Source organism: Protopterus annectens, chromosome 3.part1 (assembly GCF_019279795.1).
Source record: "Protopterus annectens isolate FY-2018-M chromosome 3.part1, PAN1.0, whole genome shotgun sequence".
Lineage (NCBI taxonomy): Eukaryota > Metazoa > Chordata > Ceratodontiformes > Protopteridae > Protopterus > Protopterus annectens.
The window spans coordinates 1,242,236,535-1,242,258,095 of NC_056732.1; the positions used below are offsets into that span (position 1 = coordinate 1,242,236,535).

General features: G+C 38.6%; 1 protein-coding gene across 1 annotated transcript in view; it reads right to left on the reverse strand.

Moving 5' to 3' along the window:
• The window catches only part of LOC122798400, a 99,810-nt gene extending 96,873 nt beyond the window's left edge, over positions 1 to 2,937 (reverse strand). Inside the window, exon 1 of the mRNA XM_044067307.1 lies at positions 2,772 to 2,937. The gene's annotated coding sequence lies outside the window, so the exon portion shown is untranslated. The remainder of the gene's footprint in view (positions 1 to 2,771) is intronic.
• Positions 2,938 to 21,561: the final 18,624 nt, after the last annotated feature.

Here is a 21,561-nt window from a genome sequence, read left to right on the forward strand (position 1 = left end):
AAATAAACATACGTAAATTCATGGTAATTATAAAAAAGCAACGCACCCCTAATGAAAGGGATGAAAAATCTAACAACTTTTTATTAACTTAATGAAAATTAAATTGGCAAATTACTTAGTCTAACATTTAATATACAAAACAGAAAAGGCTTTGTATTGAAATAATTACAATGTTTAACATACTGATTTTTCTGACGATGGTCTTCCGATGTTTATTCAAAGCATTTCTAAAAGTAAACATTATGCACAGAGTGCTCGGCGGGGTTTGGGCGGTCCTTGCTTCTGCGCATCTGGTGGGGTAATGTTCTAATACAAACTCCGACCATAACTCTACAGAAGTTTAACTCTACATCTCTATCCTACAACATAAGCACCATAACCCTAAACCACTGACACAAGCTACATGCTAGCATGCATGTTTAATATAAGCCTGAAAATCCAACCTCTTAGTGCAAGAGGGAGGGACAAAAGCCCAAACATAGGGACAAATTTTAAATATTGCTCTTACAAACATACTCTACAACATGTTTTGTGCTAGCATGCATGTTTAATTTAAGCCAGACACAAGGTGCAGGGTTTGATTCTCACATGGGGTAATTGGTTAGGCTAAAAATGGCCCACAAGGGCAGTTAGCCTAGTACTAATCTATGAACTAATCTATGAACCTATGAACCAAAAATCCAAAGTCTATCATGATTTAATGACTTCGATCACAGTGGTTTGAACTGCAAATTTTATGAGGAGCAGACTAAAAATTGTTGTTCTTCTTTCGGCTTTTCCCAGTTAGGGGTCGCCACAGCGGAAATCCGGTCTGCTAACGATTGGCAGTAGATTTTTATGGTGCCGAGGTGCCAGCTTGACGCCCAACCTTCAACGAAGGCACGCCCATTCACGAATGTCTTTTGAATGCCACTCGACTGCGGGGAGGACATGCAGACTCCACACAGAAGGCGCTCCAGCCGAGAATCGAACGGGAGAACCTCTTGCTGTGAGGCGACAATGCTACCGCTGCACCACCGCGGAGCAGACTAAAAATATAATGCAAAAATCTGGACAGTTGAGAGGTATGAACACTGACACTAAACATAATTTGCGTATGATCAGTGACACTAGCTGAATGACTCAAACAATCAGTAGAAAATATGCTGCAAGAAATTATTGTCTCTGAATTATTACGTCCGTTTTTTTTCTGGGATAATCCTCCAGAATGAAACAACAAAAAGGAGAGTAAATTGTATAATATGAATCGTTTAAAACACATATTAATCTGGGACCATCAAGGAGTCGAGATGATAGTAAATTATTAGCATCAATCTTTTCTAATTTGCGATTTGCTCGGGCGTCTTAAACAATAATCTCCAAGTGTAGTACTTTGCAGGATGCGCAGTAGCAAATTCTGCCCCAAACAAGCCTCCAGCCACACGGACCCCACACCCAAATGGATATTCACATGGCTCCTGCCGTGGCAAGGCAGCATCTTTGAATATTCAAAGCATACCAAAGCACACAAATATTTAGTCGTTTAGTTAAATCACCTTTAAATACTGTTTAAGTCAGGAAAGCTATTCTAAGCTAATCTCCAAAGTAAGTCTATATGTTATTTAAATATGGCTCGAAGACTGTCATTGATTTCAGAATATCTGACATGAAGTTAGTGAGGTTTATCGTAATTAAACTGTTTTAACCTATCTGAAGGCTGTGCAGACTAGTTTGAACGTTGTGAATTTTAACTTCATTACACGATGCAGTAAACGCGGTGGTGGTGCTGCGGTAGCGTTGTCGCCTCACAGTAAGACGCTGACCGGTTCGACTCTCAGCTAGAGCGTCTTCTGTGTGGAGACATGCGTGAATGGGCGTACCTTCGTTGAAGGTTGTGCATTAGGGCTGGCAACTCAGCACGTAAAATCAACTGCCAATCATTAGCGGACCGGAGTTCCGCTGTGACGACCATTAACCAGTGCACAAAGCTACCGAAGTTATCAGTGCAACACACAGAAATCAAACAGTTATAATATTAAAGGAAAAACGTTGTATAGGTTAATTGTAAATAAACTGAGCTATTAAAACTTCTGAAGCTGTAACAGCAGGCAGTACTATTTGTATTAAAATAAGACATGACGGCACAGTATACACAATGTGGGAATTTGCATGCCTGTCACTCCAGTACGGAAATTAGCATACCTGTCACTCAAACTAGATTTTCCCTGCCATTGCCAATCAGTTAAGACACGCCCAAAGCTGCGCAGAACTAACTGCGAGGTACTACACTTGGAGATTACCCAACTAACTATTCTTCTTAACTTAGCAGGAAAAATCAGACGTGGCCTATCGAAACAGTTACAATAAAAGCTGTCAAACGTTAGTACCATACCTCTAACCGTAAGAAATCTCGTCAAAGCCTACAATAATGTAAGGTGCAAAGGCCCCAAAATAGATGCAGGTCTTAAATATTGCTCTTATAAACTTAAGTTTGTAGAATAACATGTGTTAACATTTGTCTTCTGAAGACTATATAGTCTGAAACTCTTAATATACGTTATTATTTAGTGACTTCTATCCTCAGCGAATTGCCAGAAAACCACCAAAAATATTCAGTAAAAATCTGAACGCTTAAAAGTACGTAGTATACAACTTAATGTATTATACCACATATTTTTAATGTTTTCCGGCATAATGCTACCTTTCATAAAACCGTGAGAGAAAACAGAAGCCAGTATGACACTATTTTTCAAGCAACATGCAGTATAATGATTTATTGTACAGAAACGTACCAAGTCATTGTAGCCTCAGTTTTCGTGTTTTCAAGCAAGGGGAATTAGTCCACTAATTAAGTCATAAAAGAGACTTGCACTTTAAAAGCCACTTTACGACTTCCTTTTTTCCTGAACACCCTTGCTTATTTGCTAGGGCTTACAATGTTTGCACCGTTGCAGGTTGGGATTCGGACATGCGCAGTTTAAAAGCCTGTGCAACAATAATGTGAAGTTCCGGATTTACATTTTTGTTGTTGCTTGTATTAGACTGCGAACGTTTGGTATAATGTCAGATTGCGTAATGTCTGCGGACAGTTTTAGTATAGCTTGCTGTGTAAAAGAGGACTACATTGTAGTGATAGAAAAGACCTACTGTCTTACAGTTAATTATAACTATTTATTCATAGCTCTCACTTACTATCTTCAAAATAAGAAAGAGTAGTAGGGTTACCACCTGTCCCACTTTGCGAGGACCCTCTTTGTGTAGTTGTGTCCTGCAAAAAAAATTAAAAAAATGGCAAATGTCCTGAGATTTTAGGACAAACATATTTCCTATATTTTATGTAATAGTTGCATAAAAAAGTAATTCTGTTTCTGAAACACCTAAATGTTATAAGAAACATAAGCAACTAAAATAATACAAGAATAAGCATTTATTTAGGCAAAAAAGTGAAGTTCTGTCCTTTATACTGGCCGTGGGTATGTTTTGCATTGCAAAATCTGACGTTTGTACAAAAAATGTCCCACTTTCGGCATTCGAAAATGTGGCAACCCTAAAGAGTAGCCCTCATAATGTGGAACAAATGGGCAAAATATGGAGCACATACTAATGGCTTACTAGCAACTTAAACTAGGAAGATCATAGGATGGTTAAAATATGCTGGTTTTACTTACAAAGATGGGTACTTTTCCGTTAAACCCCTACCACGTGTTTTTGGCCCCAGAGTGGCGTGTCCAAGACAGTACTTGGAAAACCAAGACACTCGATTGTGTCAATTACTTGCTTCAAGCAAGCTTTACATATATAAAAGTAACTTCAACCTTTTTCTTTGCTCTTAATTATCAGCCGTCGATGTATTTCTTACAGTAATCACAGAGGTGATATGCTCGCTACCTCCAGTTATTTATTTTTTTTCAGAAAAAAAATCATTTATTCCAAACAAATTCCCCTACACACTGAAAAAAGCTAACCAGAACAATCCCACTGGTTTATATCAGTAGTTTCCAGCCTGAAGACAGCCTCCAACATATGCACTTCACAGCTGGATACCACCTCAACTCCACATACGAATACCTGGGAAGTGTAAGAAGATAGGGAATTAAATACCACAAGCCAATTTTAGATGGAAACCAGACAGTGCGAATAACAGTTTTGTAGTCCTCCTATGACTTGTTGGAGGCTACACCCGTAAAGGGCCGACCTAAACACTTGTTCGCACAAACACAATGAAATATTTCCAAAGGCAGCCCTGTTGGCCGCGCACGTTTTAAAGATGCATAACAAAGGTTTCCCCAATAATAAAGACATCTACATGTGGGAATTAAAAACTCGCAAGTATACTCAGTGAGGGAGATCCTTGTAGAGTCGTTCAGAGCAAAGCTCCAAGTTACACAGAGTACTACTTTTTTAATTTGATATATTTGGAGACAGAGGGGGTATGGCAAAAAGAAAAAAAGTGAATTCAGTTACAGCTCAAATTTAACTAAAATGTCTAAATATAAAACAGTCACAAGCCAAGCTTCGGATCAGTACCACGCTTCGTTTTTCACAGACCTTGTGGTCTTGCTTTCCACTGTCCTCCCCTTCCTACTACATGGTGTCTGGGTGATTTATTTCTCTCAATATAGGACTGCACTTTGTTTTTCATAGACCTTGTAGTCTTACCCTTCCTTTTCCAGCATTTTTGTGCACATCACTCTTTTGGAATGGGGTTTCAGGGATGAGAGTGACTTAGATCAAGAATAAGAAATCACCCGCAGAGATGCGTTTGAAAGGGGAGAACAGTTGAAAACAAGTAAGACTGCAAGGTCTGTGAAAAACAAACCGCGGGGTCGATGATATCTCTGAATGTGGGATGGCCGTCAATGCCAAATCAATCTTTGGCTAGTATTACAGAAGCTTACATGTGATAAACTGATCGGCCCCATGTAAGAGTGATGCACAGCTGAGTGAATTCAGCCAGTGAGTCTGAAAAATGTACACATTTCACTGTTAAATAAGTCGAAACATGCCAGTCTGGGACCGAAAATGTGTGGTAGGGGTTTAACAGAAAAGTACCCAAAGATGATCTTTTAATGAATTAATATGATTAATTTCTATTTACCACGGGTTTCACTTAAAAATACCTAACACTGAATGTGTGACATTCAAGGAACATGAACCTTTTAAGACCCCAGGCCCAAATGAGGTACTTTCCTCGTAATGAGGTACACTTGAGAGGTGTGACATTAAACCCAAAAGATTCCCTTTGCAGAAAAGGCTCCACCTAATCCTTTCAGTCATGAAATCCTGAAAGAATGATATTCAGGTTCCGTTTGAGAATTAAACAAACATAAGACTTACATTCTTTGTGGTGGTTATTACTCCGAATGTGGTCTAATAATAAACCTGTAGTCAGTACTGAGTTTTCTTTTAAAAGTCGTTTTCCTTTAAATTCACAAAATTTTGCTTCTTCCGCTTCATTGTAAAATAACTAGGAAGAGCAGACTATTGAATGTACTAAACACACACACCTCATACTCTCTCATCTTCCAGAGGAGAGAATTTAGGACAAAGCCCCTGAAAATGAGTGAAGCATGTGGCTAAAATCCTAAACTCAGGGGCACCTATTTATTTAATTGACATTTGATTACCAGGATAGTCCGATTGGGTAGGAGCCCATTTTCAGCGGAGGCATGAGAAACAATAATTATACAATTTTCAGAAATAATACAAAAAAATTCAGTTTAAATAATTATACCAAATTAGACATAATGTGAAAACATTGATTAAGGCTAGATAGAAGTTAGATGATGATTTAGTATTTAGAGGCATTTCAACCAGTTTATAGAGAAATTAAAGGTAAGTTAATATAATACAAGCAGGAACTGCAGAATGAAGCAGGCTTACGATATATTTAGAGAGAAAGCCAGGGGGAGAAATTGATAAAAGTAAGGAGGTGGGTGAAGAAGGGAGAGTAAGAAGATGTAAGGTATGAATAGGTACTTGTTCAAATTTAGTGATATAGTTTATCCTGGCATTGAGCAAGAACAGAGACAGCTGCTGGCTAGGAAGTCTTTCAGAATTGTTTTGAAGGATTGGAGGGTATCGACCTGATGGATACAGGTAAGGAATTCCAGGCCTTTAGCAACATGGTACGAGTATAGACAGTGCCCAGCAGATTTGCTAGGTTTGTGGACAGACGTGAGTTTTTGGCCACTGGATCATAATGACTGACTAGGAACATAGTTGTGAAGAATGTTGTTTAATGCTTGACAAGTAGATGGATGCTGAGTAATTTTATAGGTTGTAATAAGCTGTGTGATGGGGTAGTTCTAACCAGTGTAGGCTTTTTAGTGCTATACAGGGGTGGGCTATAAAAGAGGTATTTGTTACAAATTTAGCAACTTTGTTACAGCATTGTTCAAGTTTAGATTTTTTTATACCTGGTGGTTAGTAAGGATTTCAAGGCCTTAAAGAAGTGTGGGAAGAGATTAATAGTGGCAAGTGTAGTTTTAGTTGTGTTGGTGAGAAGGTTTTTGGTTCTTTAAAGCATCCCTAGTTTTTTCTGAGCTTTTCTTGTGTAATTTTGTATATGCAGGTCAAATTTAAGATTATCTTCCACTATCATCACTAATAATTTGCTATTAAAAGTGACTTCAGTGGTTGCATTATCAAGAGAGACGGATTTAAATTTTGTGTTTTCATGAGAGAGGAATTAGGTGAAAAAAGTGGTAGTTTGGTTTTCTTTAGGGTTGAGCATGAGTTGTGAGTTACAAAGCCATGTTTCAGTGGCTGTTAAACTTCCTGAGTAAGTTTTTGGAGGTGTGGCATGTTGCCAGATGTGCAAATGAGTGTGGAGTTATCTGCATACTGTATTAGGAAGGCCTGTTGGGTGGATGTGTGGAGAATGTTGGTGAGAATGTCAAAGAGGAAGGGGCCAAGGATAGAAACTTATGGTACTCTGGTGGTGACTGGAAGCTATGAAGAGAAGGTGGAGGGCCATTTTACTGACTGAAACTTATTGGACAGGTAGCTTTTGAACCATAGAAAGGTGGGCTGAGAGAGACGTTATGAAAACATTTGAATTAGAAGTTTGCTGTGACAAACTGTGTCGAAGGTTGTAGACAAGTCTAGAAGTAAGAAGGAGACTAGTTTGCTATTATCTCTAGCTTTACTGACAGTATCTATATAGGTTAAAAGTGCAGATTTAGTACTATGTGAAGGACAGAAGCCATGTTGTGCGGGTGATAGGAGTTCTTCCTGAAATAGTTTAGCATTTGTTTTTGTATACATTTTTCAAGTTTTTTTGGAGACAGAGGATAAGATCATTATAGGTCTAAAGTTAGTATTATCTGGTACTCTGGCATTTCCTCCTTTATGCAGAGGGATAATGTGTGACTTTTCCAGATAAAGGGAATGTGGAATTCCTGGACTGACCTGTTTATTCTCTTTCTTCTTCTTCCTCCTACATAATTTAAATATAATTTTAAACTTTGTCCACTAGGGGTCTCCCTTCCCAACGCTCCTATTAGCGTCTAAATAATCCTTACCTTTATCTATTTTAGTTCAATACTAAACTACTCTGTTATACTCGTCTGTCCTGCCATTTATCTTACTTTGTCTAGTCCCTTCTCCTTTCCTCTTTTTTCTGCTCTAGTCCTTAGCCCTAGCTATTTTATAAATATACTAGCACTCCCCACTTATCTCTTACTTCCAAGAAGTTAGCTGTATTCTGCTATTTCACTGATTGCTTCTGTGAGCTATTTTTCACTTGCTCTAACCCGCTTTGTTTGCCCTGTGGGCTCACCTCGCTCCCCTTACCCTACCCCCAACTCCCACCCACCCCTGTACACAACCTTATACTACTCAAACCACACCCCTAGCTTCTATTAACCAGTTACCTCTCACTTCCTCATTAACTTACCCATCGTATCCCCTGCTACCTTCATCTACCTCGTTTTCCTCTCTAACTACTCCACCCTTTAACTATCTCATTAACTTACCTATCCTATCACCTGTTTTTCCCTTTAACAACTCTACCCTGTAACCTTGCTCTTACCTCTATCTCATATCTCCTAGCATCTATCTCCTATTCCTCCCAGCCATGCCTACTATACACAGGCCTACCCTCAATAATGACCTTCTCTTTCTCACTATTCTTATCCCCCTACTTTTATCCCATTACCTTACTTGCTATGAGCATCAACCAACCAGGGTTGGGAGGGTGGCCTAATGGTTAAGGAGTTTGCCCTACAAACACAAGGTGCAGGGTTTGAGTCTCACAAGGGATAATTGGCTAGGCTTAAAATGGCTCGCAAGGGCAGTTAACTTAGTACTAACCTATGAACCTAACCTATGAACCTCTCTAATTTTCAGCTCCCCTTAAAACACACAATTTCAATCTCTCCTCTAGCCAGACAAACCCACTTGTACTGCTCTCTTTCTAGACCTCTCCAAAGTCTTTGACATGGTGAATCATCACTTAATGATAGATATACTTACTTCACTTTCAGTTGACACTCAGGCAGTCAAATAGTTTGAATCCTATCTTAGAAATAGACAACAGGCAGTCCTCTGGGACAACAACCTATCTACTCTACTCCCTATCTCGCAAGGAGTCCCACAAGGCTCTATTTTGGGGCCCCTCCTCATTTCTATTTTTATCAATGACCTGAAAACACCCCTACCTCAAACCACCTGTATTCAGTATGCTGACAACTCGACCCTAATCTGCGCCGCAGCGTCTTCTGCTGAAGTTCAGTCTAACACCCAAAAAGTATTTACCTCAGTTGAAAACTGGTTCTCCAAATGCTGTCTCCTCCTTTACCCCCCCAAAAAAACAAACTTTTACTGTTTACCCTTACCCAGAAGTCTCCCTCTATTGATTTCACAATTACACCAAATAATGGCACTGTAATAGTACCAGACTCAACTACTAAACTCTTAGGCGTAACAATTGACCATAACTTCAACTTTGACTCACACATAAACTCAACCATCAAATCAGTGAATAGAAAACTGGGATTCCTCTATAGGCTAAAACCATTCCTTACTCCTATAGCCAGGACTACTATTGCCCAAACTCACCTAATTTCCACCCTTCTCTATGCCTCCCCAAATTTTACAAATCTATCTAAAAATAATCAAAATAAGCTGGCCACTTCTTACAATAACATTGCCAGATTTGCCACTGGATCCTCATTCCGTACTCACCATTGTCAAAATCTAAGGAAACTAGGATGGTTGGAACTGCAAAACCAGCTTCTTTTTCAGCAACTAACCATCACCCACAAAATCTTGATCATCCTACAAATACTCCCATTCTCTCTAATTTGATCAACCCATATAAAAATCTAAGTACCCTACGCTCAGCTAATAAATTACTAGCTGCAACCCTAAAATCCAATAACAAATCAGGTGATTCTCTATTTACTAACACCATTGGAATCCTTTGGAATAAACTTCCAAGTAATCTTATATCCCTTTCATCGACTCCACTGTTCAAAAAGTATCTAAAAACCTTCCTTAATTCACAATGGCTGTGTCCATGCACCAATCCTGACTGAAACTCTTTTTGTCACAACTAACCTTTCTAGTTTACTAAGTTTTCTGCTTTAAACTCTGTTGTCAAAAGTGTCTATTTTTGTCTTGTACCTATTATTCTATATACCAAGTTATATGTCCTTTCCTCATTGCTGTTCCTTTTTTGTTATGTAATGTAAATAAGCCTAACTTATAGGGTTTTTTTTTGTTACTATGTATAACCAATTTTTGATTAGTATCCCCTTATGTCTATATTTACTCATGTATGTGGTGGTGCTGCAGTAGCATTGTCGCCTCATAGTTAGACGTTGCACGTTCGATTCTCAGTTAGAGCATCTTCTGTGTGTCGACATGCGTGAATGGTCATTCCTTCGTTGAAGGTTGTGCATTAGACCCGGTAAGCCAGCATGTAAAAATCTACTGCCAATCATTAGCGGACCAGAGTTCTGCTGTGGCGGCCCCTAACTGGGAAAAGCCGAAAGACAGTTATTAGTTGTATACAGCTGTTGTGGAGCTTTTCTCCCCGGGCCTCTATTGAAAATGGACATATATCCAGCTAGACTAGCCCGGTCAACAAATGTAAAATAAATAAACTAAATAAAAAATAAGGACTGAGATAAGTTAGGCTATGGTATTGGCTGGTGTTTTAAGGTACTAACTTGGAAGATCATCAGCTGAAGTAGAGCATGGTTTGAATTTGTTTAAGAGTAACTTTATATAGGATGTGGGCTCAGGTTTAAGGTGAAAGTGGATGTAGTGATACGTGGCTGTTGGACAAGGTTAGGATTAGATGAAGGGGGATTCTTGGTTATTGATCCTATACTGTCTTTGAAATAAGAGTTGAATTGTATTGCGGTTTCCAGTGGTGAATTATTGGGGCAGGGGTTAGGGATGAATTTTGGCTGGGATGCAAGATTTCTTTAATGGCTGTCCAGAATTTTGTAGGGTTGGGTTTACTGTTATTCTGAAAGTTATTGTATAGTTTTTATCTTCATTTATTTGCTTTTATTACAAAGGTGGAGCATTATGAAGTTTTCAAGATGTTGTGATGTTTTATATTTTTGCCATTCTTTTCATGCTTTTTCTCCATCCTTCATTAGCATTCTGTTATTTTTGGATAGCCAAATTGCATTATTTGTTTTTAGTCTATTCCTTCCAGGAGGTGCAAGGCTATTTAGGATATTCAGTTGTATTTAATTAATTTACAACATCACCCAAGGGGAGAATTTTTATGATGTTCCAGTTAATAGATAGTGTAGTAGTGAACATTTCTAGGCTAAAGTTGGAAAGGTTGCATGTTGTTTTATAAACATGCTATTTAAGTGGATGTGTGAAATGTCTGGGTGTATAGATTGGAAGATTATCACTTAGAAATTCTGACATTGTACCTGTGGTGTATTTGCTATGGCCTGATATTATAATCCAGTCTAATAGGGAACTTGATGTCTGGCTGTAATATGTGAGACTATTAATTAGTTGTGTAAAACTATATAAGCTTATGCTAGATGTAGGGTAATTAGAGTTTATGTCCAACCAATTGACATTCCACCCAGTAGTGTTTTTTCTTCTGGAATTGTTATGGATATCCAATGGAAGATATCTTCCAATATAGCTATATTGTCACCAGGAGGGATGTAAAGGATAGTAATAGATGCACCACCCTCAGGTCAAATAATAGCAGAGAATAAATCAGTTTATAGTCATTACAAAGCAGTTAGCAAGGAGGGACAAAGAAGAACAGATTTCCTTTCATTTCCTGAATGCAGAAACTTGGCAGCGAGTGAGCCTAAGTAACGGACATATACAGTGTAATCTGTTGACCAACAGAGGAGGTTAAATTACAGCCACTTTTCAACACTGGGCAGATGAGTATTTGACTAAATTACATTAATCCACAGCAAGGTTCTTCATGTTAAATTTTCTTACATTATACAATGACAAAATTCTTACTGAAACATTAGGAGTTGGGCCTTGTGGCAGAGCTTCTGTAGTAACAGGGTCAGATGTAGTGAACCAGGCTATTGTACAATGTCAAAATTCTCAGTGAAAACATTAAGGAGATGGGGCCTTGTGGCAGAGCAGTATTGGGGCTGGATATAGTGACTACAGGCTCTGCACTGTGAATTCTAATTAGTACAAAGTATGCTTATTCATGGGTGACACACATGCCTCTCAACTGTCCAGATTTTTGCCTCATATATCTGGTGTATTCCTCATGCAATGTGTGGTTTTCTGACAAATCATTCAGGACTGAAGTCACTAAATGATGTGCATTTGAGTTTCAGACTTCATATAATTCAAAAAATGCATGATAATGCAAAATCTATTATTTTAGCTACTTTCTAAGTTTATAAGAGCAGTAGTTAAAAATTGTTCCTGAATTTGGGACTTTGTCCCCTCTATTATTTTTAGCTTTGTCCAGACTTCTTGTGCTTAGAGGTTGAGAGGTATAGACATAACCAAAGACAAGAAGAACTTAGTTAAGTTTTGCTTATATTATAGCCTGTCAGAGCTTTTCCTCTCCAGGCCTTTATTGAGGAGAGATTTTTTGACTATGTACAGTAAGACAAACCTGGTAAACAAAAACAACAAAAAAAATAAATAAATAAAAGTAGCACATTTCATAAACTAAGCAAGGGGAACATTGAATACAATATTTTTATGTAAAAAAAATCAACTCTGTTATCGCAAGAAGTAATTAAAATAACAATAACATTATTCCAGTTAATGTAACCAAACATAAAACCCTCTTTCGTCACTGGTTGCGGTAATGTAGTCATGAATCATTCAATTGTGCAAAGCATAGTGTTGCACATTTCTTATAATAGAGTTCATTAGCATGACAGCATAGAACTATTATACAGTAGTGCAAACAAGCACTGTCCTGTGGGTGTAGTAGTGCTTCCACAGTGTAAAAGACTGGAAATGGGTGAGTAGCACCTGGCATGTGACTATGGCAGTGCCAGCACCTCCTTATCCATACTACATTGTTTTGTTCACATGCCCCCCCCCAATCCAAATACATCATTTACTTGCAGGGGTTAGCTACAACACCTGTATGCAAAAATTTCCTTATTTATAGCTAACCGGGGTTAAGCTCATCAGTGGCATTCTGAACTGGATGGAATATCTGTGAAGTTGTAGATAAACTGCAGAATTCAAGGTGTCTGGATCACAATTAGGCATTTCCCCTTTACACAACCTGCAGATGTGTTTGCTTTGAGGTCCTAAGGAGCTTCATTTTGTAGACTAGAGTTTGATTCTGACATTTTTCATTTGCATAATGCATCACTCTGAGTAAGTCACTTACTCCGACAGTGCTCAAAAATGGACCACAATCCCTCTGAATAATCCAGTTAAAGCTTAGGTGTCACTCCAGGGGATCCAGTAGCTGTCATCCTGGGAGGACATGGTTGACAGATCACGCTGCTTTGCCAGAGATGGCCTTCACCTGTCTCCACAAGGCTTTTGAATACTGGCAAACACACTTGCCTACCCCATAGTGCCTTTTTTGGGCAGTGTCAAAATAACAAAAGCTTCTGATGTAAAAAAACCCCACTAGCAACAAAGTCAAGGCCATGCTGCTTAATGCTAGGAGCCTAACTGCACACCCTGTAAGCTCTCCTCACCTTGAAAGATGCTGTTGTCTGTGCAGTCACTGAGACCTGATTCAAAGCTGCTGAGCGCACCCTGGCTGTACAAGGCTACAATGCCTTTCACATGTTCAGACCCCAAAAATGAACGTGAAAGAACCAAAGGTGGATGTGTACCTATCTTCATGAAATACAAATACACCTCAAGACTGGTAAAACAGTATGACTGTCTTGAGCTACTCCAGATCCAAATAACCATAGGTAAAATACACATTATTGCCAGCTACAGGTCCCCCACCATGAACCAGGAGAGGCACACTGCCTACCTGGACTTGCAAGAGTCACTCAGTATACAGCCAAACACCTTGGTCATGGGAGATTTCAACTGTCCTTCCATCGACTGGGTGACTTACATGAGCACAAATACGAATGCTGTGAGGTTCCTGGACTTTATTAATTCAAATGCCCTAGAACAGTTGGTCTGCACCCCCCCCCCCACAAGGGATATAAATATCCTAGGCCTAGTGCTCACCAACATGGAGGGTTATATTTTAGTTTAACCCATAACTTTTTTGAATATAACAAATGCATCTATCAACAGATGCAAGCACCCATGTACGCTAATTTGGTAATGGGTTTATTTGAGTTAGAGTTTCTTTATAAGTTAGAGTTTTTTAATAAGTATTTTGTTCTTTATAATAGATATATTGATTTATTTTTTTTATGTAAGGGCAGTGCATGGCTAGTGGATTATTTTGTAGTTTCTCTCCAGGAAAACTGTTTTGGCTTACAATTTGATTGTATACAAAAAGATATTCATGTTGTTTTTTAGATTTAGAACTAAATATTGTTGATAATATGATTATTACAAAAATTCATAAAAAATTGATGATGGTACTCCTTTTTTAGATAGTAACAGCTGCCACCCCCCATATCTTAAAGGCTTTGCCTTATAACGAGTTACTCAGAATTAATAGGCTGTGTAATAACATTCTAACTCTCAAGGAAGAGATTTTGCATTCATGTATAGCCTTTAAACAAAGGGGATATAGTAATGAATTAATTATTAATTATTTGACTAAATTGTTGTGCTTGAGAAGGGATACTACTAGTGTGGTTAATGTTCCAGATGATATGAAGTCTGTGAATAGATATAGGAGTCATGCAGGGAATATCAGTGATAAAAATATATATTTTGTTATTGGGATTACTTGCTAGATGTAGTTCTTGACAAATAAAATTTGCTTACAAATTGTCATGAAAAGCTAACCTTTAAATAAGAAATGAATGTAGTATAACCAGTCTTTCTTGCATCTTCTCCCTTTTCTTAGTATATGTGTAACTATTTTCCTTAAACATACAAATAAATGGTTACATTTCTATTTTTACTTTATATATAGACTATCCCCATTCTAACTATCCCTTATGAGACCAAATGAACATAAGAATTTTCATACTTTACTTGACGATGTAGTGACTTCTTGTGTATATATTGTATATATATATATATATATATATATATATATATATATATATATATATATATATATATATATATAATTTTCTCGGAACAAGATTCTTGTCTGTTTTCTTTAGATAGGTATTTGTATTGTTTATTTGTGTTTTTGAGTTACCGTATTGTTGTTATTTGAAAAAGGAAAATTGAAATAAAAAAATTTTGGAAAAAAAAGATATATTTTGTCACTACTTATAATATTTATAATGCTGCATTAGTAAAAATCTTAAGATACTACTAGCCATTCTTACATAAGGGGAAGTCTGGGATTAAGAATTTACCTGATTCCTTTACTGTCTCCTATGAGAGAGCCAGAAATATAAAAGACATGGTTGTTCATAATTTGTTCTCTATGCCTACTGACATTTTAACTATTCCTTTACAAAATTCTGGTACATTTCCCTGTGGTAAACGCTCTATTTGTGTTCATGTGGTTAGGACTTTTGACAAAATAAATGGCATTTTCTTTCAGACTAGGGCTATTTTCTCCTGTGTGTCTAAGGGAGTGGTTTCTTCTATATAGGAGAAACCAAAAAAATGTTTAAAAACAGAGTACAAGAGCATGTGAGAGACATTAAGAATCAAAATTTGGATAGCCCTGTGGCATCACATTTTCATGCAGTACACTTGGGGTCTTGTACCAGTTTAAAAGCATGTATTTTAAAACAAGTTTTGATTAAGGATGATGTTGTACTTAAAAACAAACTGTTATATAAAGGAGTCTGTATTTTAAAGTTTGGCACTTTGGTGTCTTATGGTTTAAACAAAGAACTTGACTGGAAGGCTTTTCTGCATTGTGTTAATTATTAGTTTATGTTTATTTGTTTTAGTTAATTGATTAATGAAGTGATATTTGTTATTTAAGTATAGCTTGTGCTGCTGTGATGTTAACTCTGTGAAAGGATTGCTAGCCAAGGTGCTGGAGTATTAAACAATTTCGGATTTTATGCTTCTGCAGTTGGTGTTTTTTGCTTTCTCTGTGTTTTTTTTTGTACAAATATCCTAGGCCTAGTGCTCACCAACATGGAGGGTCACTGCACTATCCCCTGTGTGTTGCCCTCCTTAGTAAGGTCAGACCATAAAACTATCTCATTTGAAGTAAAGATCAGACCTGAACCCCCCCCCCCAACACAAGCAAAAAAAACTTCTACAAAGCAAACTATAGCCTATTAAACAAAGATATAAAAAGTTTCAAAACCCCTGCTAGCACAGCCAACAATAACTCCTATGCAGAGGAGTACAAAAATGCCCTATATAGCCACTTAAACAAATGTATTGACTTGGCTGTACCTGACAAGACCAAACCAGGGCCTTCCTAAAAAACAACCCACCCTGGTTGACTGTTAGTATAAATAAGTTATATAACAAAACAAAGAAACTGATATTTAAGAATAAGAGGGAACTTACTCAACAGAAGAAGAATATCCTCCACATCCTGAACAAGCAAATTAGATATCTAGTAAACTCCTCTAAGACTAGTTATGAGTCTAAATTAACACCCCTAGCAAAAGACAATCATAAGGCACTCTTTAGCTACATCAGAAACCTAAAAAGGAATGCCCAGCTCTGTGCCAAACTTATAGTGGATGGTACCACTCATGCTGAACATGAGAAAATTGCCAACCTGCTAGCTGACAGATTTGGCAATAACTTCACTCCCCTGTCCCCACCAGCCATATCCCAAGGCATTCCTGACACCAGTCTACTACTGAGTATCTCCAAGGAACATGTCATAAAAGCACTCTTCAAGGCTAAAAACAAGGCCTCTATAGACCATATAACATCCCAGGCTGGATATTAAATAATCTAAAATAAGACCTAGCAGAACCACTTGGTATTCTGTTTAACCATAGCCTGGTTTTGTTCCGGCAGAGTGAAGATCAGCATTGGTAATCTCCTTGCACAAAGGTGGTCCATCAGCCGACCCTGGGAACTATTGACCCATAAGCTTAACCAACCTTGTCTGCAAGGCCATGGAAAGAATCATCATGGACCTTATCAACAAAGATATAGGTGGCCTTCAAACTCTAGACCCGACCCAGTTTGGTTTTGCCAAGGGTAGATCTTGCTTATAAAACCTAGTGGACTTTGAAAATGTCACCAAAGCCTTGGATGAGGGCAAAGCAGTACATACTGCCTAGCTTGACTTAGCCAAGGCCTTTGACACACTGAGGAATCATTGAGAAACTCTTCCAGCTGGGAATAAACCTGTACATCACTAGATGGGTAGCTAACTGGCTCACTGACAGAACACACCCTGTGAAAGTTGCGGAGTCTAACTCCACCAGTAGACCAGTTATCAGGAGGGTACCACAAGGATCTGTGCTGGGCCTGCTACTGTTTGGTATCTGTTTCTCTGAAGTTCAGGTGAAAGCAGATGGCTTGTGGCTTGCCAAGTTTGTAGAGTCCCCCAATGATGTTAGCATATTACAGAAGGAAGTGACACAGACAAATTATTGGTGCCAAAGTCACAGACTAAAACTAAATGCAAAAAAAATGCCTCATTGTCCCCTTTGGCAAAGAAATAACCCCTGCTAATTATAATATAGATAGCACCCCTCTAAGTTCAATCCCAGTGGTGCGAGACCTGGGAACACAGGTTGATAGCAATCTAAACTTTGATCACCATGTGTCCATAGTGGTAAGGAAAGACTTTTACACTGAGCATCTCATAAATAAGGGCATCGAATGCAAGACTAAGGAGGTTATAACTCCACTGTACTCCACCCTTATCAGATGACTAATTGAGTTCAATGCCCCCTTCTGTATGTACCTCACCTGACACCTAAAGCAACTGGAGAGACCACAGAGATTTCTAATGAACAGAATCCAGGGCCAACAAAATATGTCATACATGAAAAGACTGAAAGCTCTGTCACTGTATTCTGTATCATAAAGACTGCTAAGAGGCAACCTGCGCCTGGCCTACAGAGCAGCCTCTGGCCCTGCCCTAATGGAAATGCTGCACATCCACAAATCAAATGGGACAAGTGTCACTCACTCCAGGGATCTCACTCTAGCCTGTGACATTAACAAAACATGTTGGAGAGAGATATATCTCCCAGAGATTGTCACTCCTCTGGAATAAACTTCCACTTCATATAAAGCAGAGCTCCTCAATGACCCTACTCAAGTGCAACCTTGACAATTGGATTGGTGACCATAAATTCATTCCAGCGGTGGCACCTATGTTCCTTATGGACAAGGACAGTCAGTTCTGATCATAGAATCACTCTGCTAACAACAACCATCTAGCAAGAGTCAGGTTACATGGGTTTTTTACACAGCTAGGCTTGTAAAGGCCCTAGGGCCATTAGTTTAGTAACCTGTTATGAGCCTATATAAATATACAAATAAAGGCTGATAATCAGAGCCACTATTAACTGATGTTAACTGTTCTAAAGTCTTCCTTAAGTTTCACCATTCTTATACGTTTGTTGCTGGTAAGTAAACCATAGGCTGATTCTCATGTATGCTGCATGGAAAATGTCTGCTTAACTCATTCACTCCAATGGAGTCCTGGAGGTTTGTACTCTTAATTCCCATTGACTGCATCCTAAGCTTTTAGACAAAATCAAATTATAGCCTCACATTTCAAACAAACGTTCACATCTTTGCAGCCATAAGAGTTAGTAAGGAAATATAAATGACAAAATATTCAGCACAAACAGATCTTTGCAGTGGTAATATTCATTAGATTATAGGTATTAAACTGGGTTTTATAAATCACAACAAGCACAGTAAGTTTTGAAATATTGATTTTATAATATTTTGTAAGTAACAGAATATCTCAGTAACCACTGCAGCCACACACATTCTGTCAGCAACATTTTCTTTGTCCATTTATGAGCTTTCAAATGAGGCTGTGAAATATTGTCTTACGTTACTTGAATGATGAGATATTTAGAAATATATTTATTTATTTTATTTTACATTTGTTAACCGGGGGTGTCTGACTGAGTTGAAAAGGTCCTTTTTCAGCAGAGGCCCGGGGAGAAAAGCTCCACATAGAAAAATTACAAATACATTTAGTTATTTAGACATGATCAGTATACACACAAATTACAAAAGACTTGCTTTTACAGTAGTATGCAGCACATCAACAGTTACAGTGGAGAGAACAAACAAAAAAATATTAATTTAAAAATAAGGGTAATTCATAGATTTGTGGTGCACAGCTGAAATTTGGCACATAGGTAGAATACATACATAGTACACAGGTACAGTACATGCATTGTAGATTAACCAGTGTTTGTGAGTAAGACTGAAAGCTATTATCAAGTACTGTAGGTTTAGTATGTGTACCTTATCCACTTTCACTAGCCTGGGGAGCAGTCATGGCACTGCCAACTTTGCTTGAGATGTTGCCTGATGAGGTCTTTAAAGGAGGCTTTGGATGATGGGTTTTGAATGCTAGTGGGGACAGAGTTCCATTTTATAGCCACTGAACTGCTATATAGTGCATCTCCAAAGCTATTGTAGCTGTTGGTGACTTCTAGTAGTAGTTTGCTTGATGATCTAAGAGGCCTTTTGGCTGAGTGATGTTGTACTAGATTTTTGAGGGCAGGACACTTATTGGGAGGTAATAGATCAAATGACAGAGGCAGAGCTGACTGTAGGTTAGGAGGTTGGGCAGTTCAAGCCAGTGGAGCTGTCTCAAAGCAGTACAGTGATGAGTTCTATATGAGCAATTTGCAGAAAAGGGGGCAATTCTGTTATAGCAGGCTTTCATTTTGCTTAGTTCAGTTTTGTTGAGATTAGTCAGAATGGAAGATGCATAGAGCAGGATGGATAGAAGTTGAGAGTGAGCAATGGCTGATCTTATGTTGTTGGTAAGAAATGGTTTGATATGGTAGAGTGATTCCAGTTTGGCATGTAGTTTTTTAATAGTTAAGTTGAGAAGACTATCAAATTTTAGGTGGGAGTCTATGGTTATTTCCCAATAGCTTAGCCTGTGCCACTGGAGCGATTGGAGTAGCATTTGTGGAGTAGATAGTGAATTGACTGTTATCAGTGTTTTTGTTAGAACTGGTTATAACCATAAGCTGAGTTTTCTTTGGACTGAGTATAAGTTGGGCTTTGGTAAGGTAGTTTTCAACGTCAGAGAATGCTAGTTGAGTTGTTAGCAGGAGGGTGGGAATGTTTTGTGCAGCACAGATTAAGGTAGTGTCATCTGCATACTGAATGATAGATGCATGCTGTGTGGAGGTATGGAGGTCATTTGTGAAGATTGTGAATAGTAGTGGTCCTAAGACAGAACCCTGTGGGACTCCTATAGTTATGGGCAGCTGATGAGAGAGAGAATTTTCCCATTACATAGCTTGGTACCTGTCAGTTAAGTAGCTTTGGAACCAGGTAAGAGTGGAATTTGATAGGTGATATTGGTTTAGTTTGTTTAGCAGGATTTGGTGCAAGACTGTGTCAAATGCTTTGGACATATCCAAAAAAAGAGTTAACACCTGCAGGCCATTGTTTTTCAGACAGTTTACTATGTCTGTGAAGCAGAGGAGGGCTGTAGTGGTACTATGGGCAGGTCTGAAACCATGCTGAGTAGGAGACAGGATGTTACTGTCTAGGAGATATTTTAGCACCTGAGTATCGATGCATTTTTCTAGGATTTTGGCCAGGGGGGAGAGTAAAGCAATGGGTCTGTAGTTATTATGTTCAGTGGAGGTCCCACCTTTATGTATGGGTGCAACATAGGATATTTTCCAGAGTTTGGGCACATAGTTTTCAACAATTGATCTGTTTATAAGAGTGGAGATTGGGATAGCAATAGCATCTGCTGTGAGTTTCAAGAAATAGCTGGGGAGAAGGTCGGCTGCTGTTGATGAGGTTTTTAGTTTGGAGAGAATGCTTTGGATTGAAGTGGTGGAAACTGTTTTGAGGGTAAAGCTTGTATTAGTTTTATTGGGGGGGATAGTGAGGAAGAAACTGTCCTGTGATACTAAGGATAGAATTGAGTTCACAAAGTGGGAGCTAAATTGTGTTTCGATGGGAACTTTAGTGTCAGGGGTGGTTGGTTTGGGGGTAGCCTTTTGGGTGGGTTTTAGTAGCTCGTTTACATTTTTCCCAAATTTTTTGGGGTTGTGTTGGTATTTAGTTTGTAATGTCATGTAGCAGGATCTTTTGTCCAGCCTAATGCATTTTTTTTGCACGGTTGCGCAGTTCTTGGTACTTAGTTAGGCATTGTGTTTCCTTGTTTTTTTTGATAGTAAAGCCAGGCAGCGTCTCTGGACTTGTGGATTTGTTTGGTTTCTTTACTGAGCCAGGGGATTGTAGAGGTTCTAACCTTGATTTTGCGCAATGGAACGACAGTGTCTAGGTGTTGTAGAAATGTTTTGTTGAAATATGCTACAACCTGGTCAGGTGGGAGGGTTTTTAGTGGGGGTCCAGTCACAGTTACACAGTAAAGTATTGAGAACCTCAGAAGAGGATTTTTTTGTGTTTCTAGTGGATATAAAGTTAGTGGTTTTGCATATGCTTGTTCTACTACATATAAGGTATATTATGTTGTGGTCACTTAAGGTGTCTGGGAGACTGCCTGCGTGGGGGTACAATGTGGGGTTGTTAGTTAGGACCCAGTCAAGGATGGATTCCCTTTTAGATTTTTTATCACATCTAGTTGGAATTTGGGGTCTATATTAGTCAGTCGAAACAGCTGAATATCGAATACCAGATGTTCAAACTGTGAAGTTCGAACACTGATTTATCGTGAAGCCGTGGAACACCAAATTCTTTCCCAGGGAAAGAATTTGGTGGGCCGTTTCTGTGGCTTCGCGATTATCAGGACTGTGGTGGGAAGTTACAAGTTGGGTTCAGGTGAGTGTGTGATTGTGTGGACGTTAGGGTTAGGGCACGGGTTAGGTGAGTTAGGGTTAGGGCATGGGTGAGGTGGGTGTACGATAGTGACAGCCTTTAGGGTTAGGGTGGGACAGGTGAGTTAGGGTTAGG